At 48.2% G+C, this 11,517-nt stretch overlaps 1 non-coding gene across 1 annotated transcript; it reads left to right on the top strand.

The window, feature by feature from the left end:
• Positions 1–9,653: 9,653 nt before the first annotated feature.
• LOC109753952 (uncharacterized) lies at positions 9,654–11,133 on the top strand. The gene is made up of 2 exons (XR_012183987.1): positions 9,654–10,249; positions 10,880–11,133. It is a non-coding gene; the product is annotated as an uncharacterized protein (transcript).
• Positions 11,134–11,517: the final 384 nt, after the last annotated feature.

Genomic DNA, 11,517 nt, shown 5'->3' with positions numbered 1-11,517 from the left:
CCGAGACCCACACGCTTCCGAAGAACAAAGTGAAGGCCCTCAACCTCATGAACATGACCAAGGGCAAGATCAACCTCAAGACGGTGTTGAGTCACCAAGTGATGCCCAAGGTCAAGTTCTCTCCTCCGAGCAAATTCAAGATCAAGAGCAAGCTCAAGATCAAGAACAAGCTCAAGACGGCGCTCAAGATGATCAAGTGACCGCTCCTCAACTCACCCCTGAGGAGGAATTGGAGCGTCGTGCCGCCAAGATTGCATCCAAGCTCTCTACCAAGGGTCATCTCATGGAGAATGTGCTTGGAAGCATTCAAAAGGGGGTAAGCACTCGTAGAAAATTGGCAAACTATTGCGAACATCACGCGTTTGTCTCTTGTGTTGAACCCCAAAAGGTCTATGAGGCGCTCGAAGATCCGGATTGGCTCAGTGCCATGCATGAAGAACTCAACAACTTCGAGTACAACAAGGTGTGGAGATTGGTGCCAAGGCCAACGGGAACCACAATGTCATTGGAACCAAGTGGATTTTCAAGAACAAGCAAGATGCTCATGGAATCATTATTCGGAACAAGGCTCGTTTGGTAGCACAAGGCTACTCCCAAGTCGAGGGTATCGACTACGGTGAAACCTTTGCTCCCGTTGCTCGCCTTGAGTCCATTCGCATGTTGATTGCTTATGCTTCTCATCATAACTTTAAGTTGCAACAAATGGATGTGAAGAGTGCTTTTCTTAATGGTCCTATTAATGAGTTGGTATATGTCAAACAACCCCCCGGGTTCGAGGATCCCTACTTCCCAAATCATGTGTATCAACTTGATAAGGCACTCTATGGCCTTAAACAAGCCCCACGTGCGTGGTATGACCACCTTACCGAGTTGTTGCAAGATCGTGGATTTGAGGTTGGGAAAATTGACCCCACTCTTTTTACTAAGAAGGTCAAAGGGGAGTTGTTTGTGTGCCAACTATATGTTGATATATTATATTTGGTTCTCCTAACAAAGCTTTCAATGAGGAATTTGCCGCTCTCATGACCTCAAAGTTCAAGGTGTCTTCGATGGGAGAGCTAAAGTTCTTTCTCGGGTTCGAAATCAAACAAAGAAGAGAAAGAACCTTCATCAACCAAGCCAAATACACTCAAGACATGCTAAAGAGATTTAAGCTAAGTGATGTCAAGCCGGCTTCCACTCCAATGCCCACCAAGTGCCAACTTGACATTGATCCCAATGGTAAAGCGGTGGATCAAAAGGTATATCGCTCCATGATTGGCTCCTTGCTTTACCTTTGTGCATCTAGACCGGATATCATGTTGAGTGTGGGAATTTGTGCACGATTTCAAGCCGCACCTAAGGAAAGCCACTTTGTGGCGGTCAAGAGAATCTTTCGATATTTGGATCATACCCCAAACTTTGGCTTATGGTACCCAAGAGGAGCAAACTTCAAGCTTGTAGGATATTCGGACTCCGATTGGGCGGGAGACAAAGTGGATAGGAAGTCCACTTCCGGAGGGTGCCAATTTCTTGGTTGCTCTTTGGTGAGTTGGTCTTCCAAGAAGCAAAGTTGCGTGTCTCTCTCGTCCACCGAAGTGGAGTACGTGGCGGCCGGTAGTTGTTGTGCACAACTCTTATGGATGAGGCAAACTTTAAAGGATTACGGTGTCATGTGCGACAAAGTGCCTCTTTGGTGTGACAATGAAAGTGCCATCAAGATTTCTCTCAACCCGGTGCAACACTTCAAGACGAAGCATATTGAGATTCGGTATCACTTCATCCGGGATCATATTAGGCGAGGGGAGATCGAGCTCAACTATGTCAACACTCATGATAACCTTGCAAATATTTTCACGAAGCCCTTGGATGAAGCAAGATTTCGCAAGTTAAGACATGAGCTAAATATCATTGATTCGAGCAATGTGACTTGAACCCTTGCACACCCCACCTCACTCAACTTGTTGTCTAGTTTAGATGTAGGCATGGACATAGGGGGAGTGTTGTTCTCTCAATGAACTCTTCCTCCCCCGCATTATGCATAAATTGATCAACTCTTTCACATTAGCCATCGTTGATGGTACTTGTGCTTCAAAGACGAGTTGTGGTCATGGGCCCAAGGATAATTCTTCGCGGCGCCATACCCTCTTAACTCAAACATAGGTGGCTTCGGCCACCGCCCTTGTGCTTAGGTGTTTTTCCTTGTTGGGTGTTTCCGTTTGCCTAGATGTTTGAATTCTCTAAAGAATGGCTTTTCTTGGTTGCTTCTTGCACTCTTGAGAGTCTTCTTCATCATATTACAGTGACATTTTTCTATCCTAAGCCTTCTCATCCCAAGCCATCTTTTCCAAATGTACACAAGTTGATCTCCTTGTGCTTGGGCTGTTGCAACCTGGCGGTACAACCGACGGTCAGACCGGTTCTACCTGTCTTCCCTTCTGCTGTACAGTCTCAGCGGTACTTCCGGTCCTGCATGAGCGGTTCTACCGCTCCTGCCTGTACCAGTACCGCTGACCGGTACTACCGATGTTTGGACGCGGTACTACCGCTGCTTCTGCAGCGGAAGTACCGCTCTCAACCTCCTGGTAGCTACAGGACCGGTACTACCGCTCCTAGGAGCGGTACTACCGGTTGACATTTGAGGCGTATAAAAGGGATGCGGGCAGAAGGGGTCGTTCTTTTCCCCTCCGTGCTCGTCCTTCCCCTTTTCTCCCTCGCCACCGGTTGCTTCGTCCCTCGCCCCGGAGCGCTCTCAGGCTCTCCGGATCGGTCGGCCCTCCATCGGATCCGCTCCGTGGAGGCCGCCTCCTCTTCGATCTCTTCCATGGATACCGGTAATGCCTTGTTCTTCTCCTTTTTAGGGTTCCTCGTTTTGAATCGAACCCTAGGGCATTGCTTGTACTCCCCCATTTTCGGCCAAATGGTTGGTGGGAGAGATCCGTATAGCCTCCTTCTGCTTCCTGTGCGTATGTAGTAATAGGAATATGGCATATAGATTCGAGAACGGGTGGTTCCCGTTCTTCCACTCGGCGGATTCGCCCCCAGCGGTACTACCGCTCCTTGCAAGCGGTACTACCGCCCGGGTGGTACTACCGGTGGTCCAACCGGGAAAACCGGTTTCTCTGAACCTATGCACCCTGTTTCTCTTCTACCCACTTACATGAAACATATTCCTCCAATCTTGTGTACACTCCTCTCATCTTTGCTGGGGTCTCTGTGTGCTTTCTGTGTGTGTGTGCAGGTGGCCCTAGCTCTGGTGCTGCTCGGAAGCCTCAGAATACCAAGAAGAGGGCTCATAGGGTAAAACCTTCGAGTGACAATGATGATGATCATGAAGTGGTGATTCCCACCAAGACCACTCGTCGAGAGAAGTCTGCTGCTGCTAAGCAACGTGTTGCCATGCCTATGCATAAGTGGAAGATGCCGGATTGGCAAAATTTCGTTTCCAGAATCCCTATACTGTTGCACCGAACCCCCGTTGGAACAACCCTCAGTTCCGGAATGAGTCTCAAATGAGGATTGTGTCAGAAGTTTTTGAGCATCACAAGAACAAGTTCACCCGGATGTGGTCCATCGACATCGATCATTGGAGGAACAACCTTGACTACTTTGGAGAAGCTCTGGAGATCTGTGAGGAGTTTGATTTGATCAAACTCATGACCATGAATTGTGATTTCGATGTGCAGCTCATCCATCAGTTCTATGCTACAGTCCACTTCGGCTCTGATGAGGAACGCCACCTCTCCTTTATGTGCCATGATGAGTTCTTTCATGTCCCGTGGAGAGCTTTCTGCAATGCTCTTGGCTATGAGGATACTGGGATTGAGGGTCAGGGTGGCATCCGTCCTCACGACCGTGCTCACCCCATGGACAAAGTGAAGCTTGCCCCTCTGTACATCCCTGGACATGGTATTGTGGGCAAGTCCAATGATCTTCTGCCAGTCTTTGACATTATGCATCGTGTGTTCCGCTGTGTGCTGCTTCCCAAGGTTGGGAATCAAGATGATATCTATGGCTATCTGGTGGATTTGCTTGTGGCCATGAAGACCAAGAGGGGACCCGGTGCCACGTTTGATGTCTCTAAGTGGCTCTGGGAGGAGATGTACAACATGGTGTTGTACCGCAAGGTACCGATATATGCTCCTTTTGTGATGCAGTTTCTGAACACCGTTTGGGCAGTCCGTAGGCCAGGAGAGCCTCTTTCCACTCCTGCCAACCTCACGGAGCATGAGGTCAAGGAGCTAAGGAAGAAGAAGCATAAGACTCCCCGTTTCTCTACGAGCAATCAGGAGGATGTGTATGCTACCTTGGATAACGAGGACTTTGAGTTGGAGCCTGGGGTCCAGCCCACCTGGGTTGAGAAGCTGACGTCCAAGATCAAGAAGACCTTTTGCTTGCATACCCATATCCAGAAGAAGCTCTACAAGGCCCACGTTGCTGAGAAGATGGCGTGTCGCAGGCAGATTTAGTTGATGAGGCACCTCAATGTGCCAGATGTGAAGAGTGGCTCCGAGAAGACCATCACTCCTGAGGATACCTGGTGCTTGGAGAACTGTGAGTGGTCTGATGAGGCACATGGTACCTCTTCTGTCCGTGTTCCTGAGGCAACTGCTGCGAGGCCTGAGGAGTCTGAGGAGTCTGGTGAGGCTCAGGATCCTGACGATGATAGTGAGGATGATGCGTCTGACAGCTCTGCGGCTACTGGCGAGGAGGTATACTGAGCTCCGGGGCGCTAGCTTCGCTTTTTTCCTTTTTGGTGTCTCGATGCCAAAGGGGGAGAGAGCTCCATTAGGTCACGGGAGTTGCATGGGTGGTTATTTGCAGTTGGTCTTTCTAGTTTATTTGCTTGCTTCTTTCTAGTGCTCTATGTACTTCTTCTATGTTGTGCTCTCGTGCATGGTGTAAGACATGCGTCGTTCGGTTTATCTATGCACTCTTCGTTCAGTAGAGTTTATTATATGTTGGTTCATTATATGTTGTCTCTACTGCTTTACGTCTATTTCGATTGTATTGCCTCTCCGGTTGGTCTATAAAATCCAGGGGGAGCATTCCCTAGTGTGTGCACTTTGCACTCCAAAAGCAAATTCTAAATAGTACTCACACTCAGGGGAGCCCCTCCTTTATTTTTAGAACTCCCGGACTAATCGTGCGGTTGTCATCATCCACCAAAAAGGGGGAGATTGTAAGGGCATCATTTGCCTTAGGGTTTTGGTGATGATGACAACACACGTGGTCTAATCGTGCGCCATAGTTTTCTCAGGTACACATGGTGTGGCGCAAGACGGTTAGGTTTTCCCTCTATGCAGAAAAGATCAAAGACGGAGTTTCCGACGTTTTATTTCCTTTGGTCGTAGGACATCCGTACTATTAAGAGGGAATCCATTGGAAGGTATTGGGTGAATCACTTCATGTACACATTCTGTGCACCCACCATATACCCTCCGTTTCGAGGAGAGAGAGGTTCCCCACTGCCCTCTAACCTGTGCAATCCTACCCATGGCGGTTGTACCGCTCCATCGAGCGGTTGTACCGCTGGGCGGTAGTTCCGGTCCTACCACCGCCCCTAGTACCGGTCAGGGGTGAATCCCTTCTGTACAAGGTGCGGTAGTAGACCGGTGGTGGAACGGAAGTTGCGGTTTGTCTTGATAAACCGGTACTACCGGTGTCCAGGGCGGTTGTACCGCCTCGGACTCCATCACCCAGGAACTGCTGCCCCAGCGGTAGCTCCGACCCTACTACCGCTCCAACTACCGGTCTGAGGTGTAAACCTTTTGGATGTATGCGGTAGTTGAGCGGTAGTGGAGCGGTAGTTCCGGTTTATTCCGATAAACTGGTACTACCGGGTACGCCACCAGAAGTACCGCCCTGGTGCCCTAGGAGGGGTTCCCCGCATTCACCGGTTGTACCGGTGTCTAGTGCGGAAGTACCGGTCCCATGCTTTTCTGCACATAACGGTTGGATCTTGGGGGGCCTATTTAAGGAGGTGCTTCTCCTACCTCCCACCTACCTCTTGCCTCTCTCTCTCCTCCATTACTGCCATGAAAGCTTTCTTGCCCGATCTCTCTCCCTAGCCACCCAAACTTGTTGTTTTGCTAGGGAGTGAAGGAGGAGACCTAGATCTACACTTCCACCAAAGGATATTTGATTCCCCCATACTTTCGTGTGTGGATTTTGTTACTCTTGGGTGCTTGGGCACCCTAGAAGGAAGAGGTCACTTCGGAGCCACATTCCATTGTGGTGAAGCTCCGAGGTTTCGTTGGGAGCCTCCAATTAAGTTGTGGAGAGAGCCCCAACCTTGTTTGTAAAGGTACGGTTGCCGCCTTCAAGGGCACCAATAGTGGAATCACGGCATCTCGCATTGTGTGAGGGCGTGAGGAGAATACGGTGGCCCTAATGGCTTCTTGGGGAGCATTGTGCCTCCACACCGCTCCAACGGAGACGTACTTCCCCTCAAAAGGAAGGAACTTCGGTAACACATCCTCGTCTTCACCGGCTCCACTCTTGGTTATCTCCTGCCTTTACTTGTACAAGTTTATTTGTGTTATATCCCTTGCTTACTTGTGTGCTTGGTGTTGTTGCATCATATAGGTTGTTCACCTAGTTGCATATCTAGACAACCTACTTTGATGCAAAGTTTAATTCGATAAAGAAAAGCTAAAAATTGTTAGTTGCCTATTCACCCACCCTCTAGTCAACCATATCGATCGTTTCAGCATCCAAATAAGTGACTCGCTCGTCGAAGTTTGTCCGCCACTGGCTGATTTCTTCGTCAGGTTCCGGACAACTTTCGACTGCAGTCGTGTGTTCGAATCTTCCCAGCGTTTGTTCTGCGATGGCGCGCTGGTGAGCTTTGATCAGTGGCACCCAGGATGGGGCTCGGTGCCCTCTGAGCTTGAGTTTTTAACAAAGCTTACCTTCCACGGCATGCCTCGACGTGCTTGGAACAACGAGCCCATGAATGAGCTTATCAACGACCTTGGAGGTGTGCTCGTAAGTATGCTTGTTCCTCCAGACAGCTGGGCTCTGACGGTTATGGCATGGATGAAGAAGCCGTCCACCATTCCGAAGGTGATTGGTGTTGAGATACCGGTGCAGGAACCGGGGTTGTACTATTCGTAGCCACCATGGCCGTCGCAGACCATGTTAGGGATGTACCTGTATCGAGTGTTCGTGCATGTCGAAGAAGTGGTTAATCCATCAATCGAAGTCCTGCAGCCGCCGCTGGTGCCAGGGTCCGTCGACGACGTCCATTACAGGAGTCAACGTCAGACTTTCCCCGTGTTGCTCGGAATGATGGATGGCACAGGGCCTACTCCATCGCGCGGCGGAGGCCACTGCTTCTTTGGGAGAAGAGGCAGGGCTGGCTGCCTGGATGTGCTCTAATTTGAGGTAACAACTGAATCTTGTCAGATACTAGTTAAATCCGAGCTATGGGTGTGAAGCACTGATGTGCCAGTACATTTGATTGTGACCTATTCTAATTTTGTACCTGCGGAGGCCACTGCTTCTTTGGGAGAAGAGGCAGGGCTGCCTGCCTGGATGTGCTCTAATTTCAGGTAACAACTGAGTCTTGTCAGATACTAGTTAAATCCGAGCAATGGGTATGAAGCACTGATGTGCCAGTACATTTGATTGTGACCTGTTCTAATTTTGTAGCTGAACTTTTTTTAGAAAGGGTTGTACGTCAACTTAATGTGCTAGCAGAACTTATTGTGTTGTCTGTCTGTTTTCTTTGCACAGCATTCAAGATATTTCCCCGTCATTGATAAAGACAATGAACCGTTATGTACGAGTTCGTTGGTTTCAACATAGCCCTACCCATAGCGATCCACTGCTTCCACCCTGATTGTGCCGCCTGCGTGAAATTTTTGTATGCAAGTTCAGTGTGCTATGATGTTCTATATGATTGTGTCAACTATATAAGTTTTTACTGAGCATCAACAATGCATATGGCTGAAAGATCACTGGTGCGCGTCAGTCCTAAACAAACGATTTTTAACCCATTTTCGCGACGGCATTTGGAACCGTCGCCAAGTGAGTGTGGGCGATAGGGGGGTCCTTCCCACACGACCCAGAAACCGTTGGGGATAGGGAGCCTTGATGCATACAGTTGTCCCTATATAACCGTTTCTGATATCTTGAATATCCCAAACGCTTCATCCTTGCTACTCGTTTGTGCTCGCATTGCCATCGCAGTCGGGGTTTTGTGGTTCTGCCTAAAACCAGGCAGATTCTAGGCACGGGAGCTTTCCAGGCAGATTCCAAGCACGGGAGATTTACGATGCCTGGCACATCACAAACAGTTCATGATTATAAACCATGTACGATAGGTAGACAATCACGCACATTTAGTTTTCCCGCACCGTATGTGATAGTGTCTGACATCACACACGCTTCGCGAACGGCAACTGTGTGCATGCTTGCACACGTTTCCTCTCTGTGAACCGTCTCGGATTATGGTTAATATCGCAAACGTTTGTGTTTTACCAACCATGTGTGCCGTAATGACCCGCACAACGTAATTTCTCCCTAATTTAATTGCTGCTATTTAAAATTGTACCTAATTTAAACTTGAAAGTAGGCTATAACTTTATTCATATCCATCAGGTTCAAACAACCAATGCATTATTTGAGTCACAGGTACGTATGTTTAAGAATTACAGAAGCACCAAATAAAGAATGATGTACCAGGGTTCTATACTTGTACTATTACAGATGGTAAAGAAAGAGGCGACAGACATTTCAGTTGCTGAACAAGGTGAAGCGGAATGGCCCTATTGTGCTCTCCTGGATGCAGAAGGCATGCAGGACTCTAGTCCAACCCCTTGTGATGGCCGGTCGCCAATCATGTAGTTTTAGAGGTAATCTTGAGTAAACTGCTTCAGGATCCACTGCAAAAGAAAAAAGATTCAGATATTGTCATCTGACACAACTCATTACGGGCAGTAAAAATAAGGCTACAGGGTTCTTACTTACCATCCTGCAGTTCACTGTTGTCTTGCATAAAGTGTAGACAAATAGTTCGATTGACATCTTTTGACCCATTTTAGTAACAATCTTTATCAGTTTCCTCACTTGATGCTGGTTCATGAATATCTCATTGCCCCATACGCAGAAAGGGTCGAAGTGTGGATCTTTGGCAATGATATATGTACCTAAAAGTACCAAGTTAATATTAGAAGCTAAACAACAATTGAAAAATGATGTAGTACAACACCCATCCATCCCATTATATAAGATTTTATTACATGTATATCTAGACATCGTCAGAACATTAAGGTAACACTCTTCCTTATTGCTATGTAGCCTGGAATTGCATATTTAGTCATTCAGTACAATGCATGTTGCTAAACAACAATTGAAAAAAGAAAAGGCATGTTAACTGCAATATCCTTAACAGCAACCAAATATCGTAATTCATAGTGGTATTGTTGAAACCGTTATTGATGAAATTGGACTGCACAGCAAATAATTGCACATATAGAGCATCACATTGTGAAGAACTGAAATAAACAAGTCATAAAGACACCTCTAGGCGATCCTTAAAAAGTTAAAGGACTAAATCCTTAGTGAATATATAGGACAGCATTATTCTGATCTTGGGATCAGAATAACTGTTTGGATCAGGTCAGGCCCTATATAGGCCCGATTAGGTATTCCCGAGATTCCAGAAAATGCACGCGTGAGAAAACGACCCAGTCCCGCACCTCCCCGCAGCTCGCTCTCCCCCGATTCCTCCTGCGACGAGCTCGCCGCCCCGCCCTCGATCTGCCCCCGCCCCCACGCGCCCTGCCTCAAGATTCGGCAGCCGCGCCACCACCGACCCCCGGATCAGGCCGCCGCGCCGCCACCGTTCTTGGATCCGGCCGCCGCGCCGCCTGCCTCTGCTCCTCACCTGTCCGCCTCCACGCCCGCACGAGGGGATGCCAAGCCCTCGTGCTCCTCCATCGGCAGCCACAGGGGGGGCCTCCGGCGCACCTTCCCTTCCTCTCCTTCCTTCTCCCTCACACCCTCTCTCTCTGTTCTCCTGCAGGTACCCGCCATGGCCATCATGGACAGCAGCCATGCGGCAGGAGCTCGCCACCAAAGTCCCCCGAGCACCGTACGCCCCGAATCTGGCCGGGAACCGGACGAGGCCGAGCCCTCGCGCCCAGATCCGCTGCAGCAATCTCGAAGTTCGTCGCCGCCACCTCGGGCGGTTCAACTGACGCGCCCCGCTTCTGGCACCACCCGCCGGGACGACCACCGGCCCTCCCTAATCCTGCTGCAGGTGACCTTCCTCCTCCTGCTGAAGCTGACCTTCCTCCCTCCTGTTGCTTCTCTGCTCCTGCCGTCTTGAATGATTGAATTGCGTCACATTCTGCTCGTTCAATTCTGCACCGGCGTATCACACCGCACGTGGCCTGGGGCATCCCCTTTTCGATAGAAGTTAGTTTTCAGTTTCAAATCACAAACCGAACAAGACAATTGTTGCGGAACAAGACAATGTGGGATAATAACTTCTGCTTTCAGCTTTGAGTAATGAGTTTTCAGTTTCAAAGCACAACCGCGCGCAACTTTTTGAGTTGGTCTGAAGAAAACCGGAGCAGCACACGTACAGTACATCCCAGCACAGCACTTCTGTTACTGTGATGTGAAGCACTCGAGCGCTGCTTTGTTTGTTACCACGATCGAAAACTAGTTGGCTGAATTGTACTGAACTCGTACTAGTCGGTTCGGTATTCAGTACTCAGTGTTGAGGAATTGTCAACACTGAATACGTGGTAATATATATAGTCCGGCTGCCAGCACCCAGGCTGTTTATCTAGTAGTTACTTAAATCACACAGTGCTCACAAATTTGCATGGTGCAGCTTTCTTATGTTCTTTTCATGTTCTGACAAAAGATGTTGTTTTTGTAGATTTGTGCACATAAAGTTCAAAAATATAACGGAGAGAAGGAGCATGTATGCGTGTGTGTGGTGGTGAGGTTGAGGTTCAGAAAACGTGTGTGGTGATGGTGAGGTTCAGAAGAACATGTGTGTGGTGGAGAAATTCACTAGCTTTTTTAATCGGGAGACAAGTAATAGCTTATTTTGTGCAAACACAAGACATAAAAATGTATGCGTCTTTTAGTAAGAGAAATAAACAAATGATCAAGTATCGTCCCATGAAAGTTCATGCATATGAGAAAAGGAAATTCGGAAGGTCGGGGTGACGAACAGAGAAGTTCAGGCATCAGTGTTGAGGAAGGTAAGGACAAAAGAACTCAACCCACTGCGGTGTCTCACATCAACTATACATGCTCAACGGCCTCTCTGTTCATCAAGAAAATTCGAGTTTCCTTATGCCACATTGTTGTGCTGTGAAAATGTGTTGGTTCTATGCGTCTTGGAGGAAAATGGGTTTGAAAACCTCGTTTTGGTGTTGTCCCACTAAAAATTGCCTTCAATCCTTTCTTAAACATGTTAAGTGTTGTGAGATTATTGGATTTTTATCTCTTTGTCAGTACATGATAGTGAACATATCAACAAAAAACACATAGATTTCATACGTTTTT

This window comes from Aegilops tauschii, chromosome 5, assembly GCF_002575655.3.
Source record: "Aegilops tauschii subsp. strangulata cultivar AL8/78 chromosome 5, Aet v6.0, whole genome shotgun sequence".
Classification (NCBI taxonomy): Eukaryota; Viridiplantae; Streptophyta; class Magnoliopsida; order Poales; family Poaceae; genus Aegilops; species Aegilops tauschii.
The sequence above is the reverse complement of the archived record's forward strand: the minus strand, read 5'-3'. Positions and strand labels throughout refer to the sequence as shown.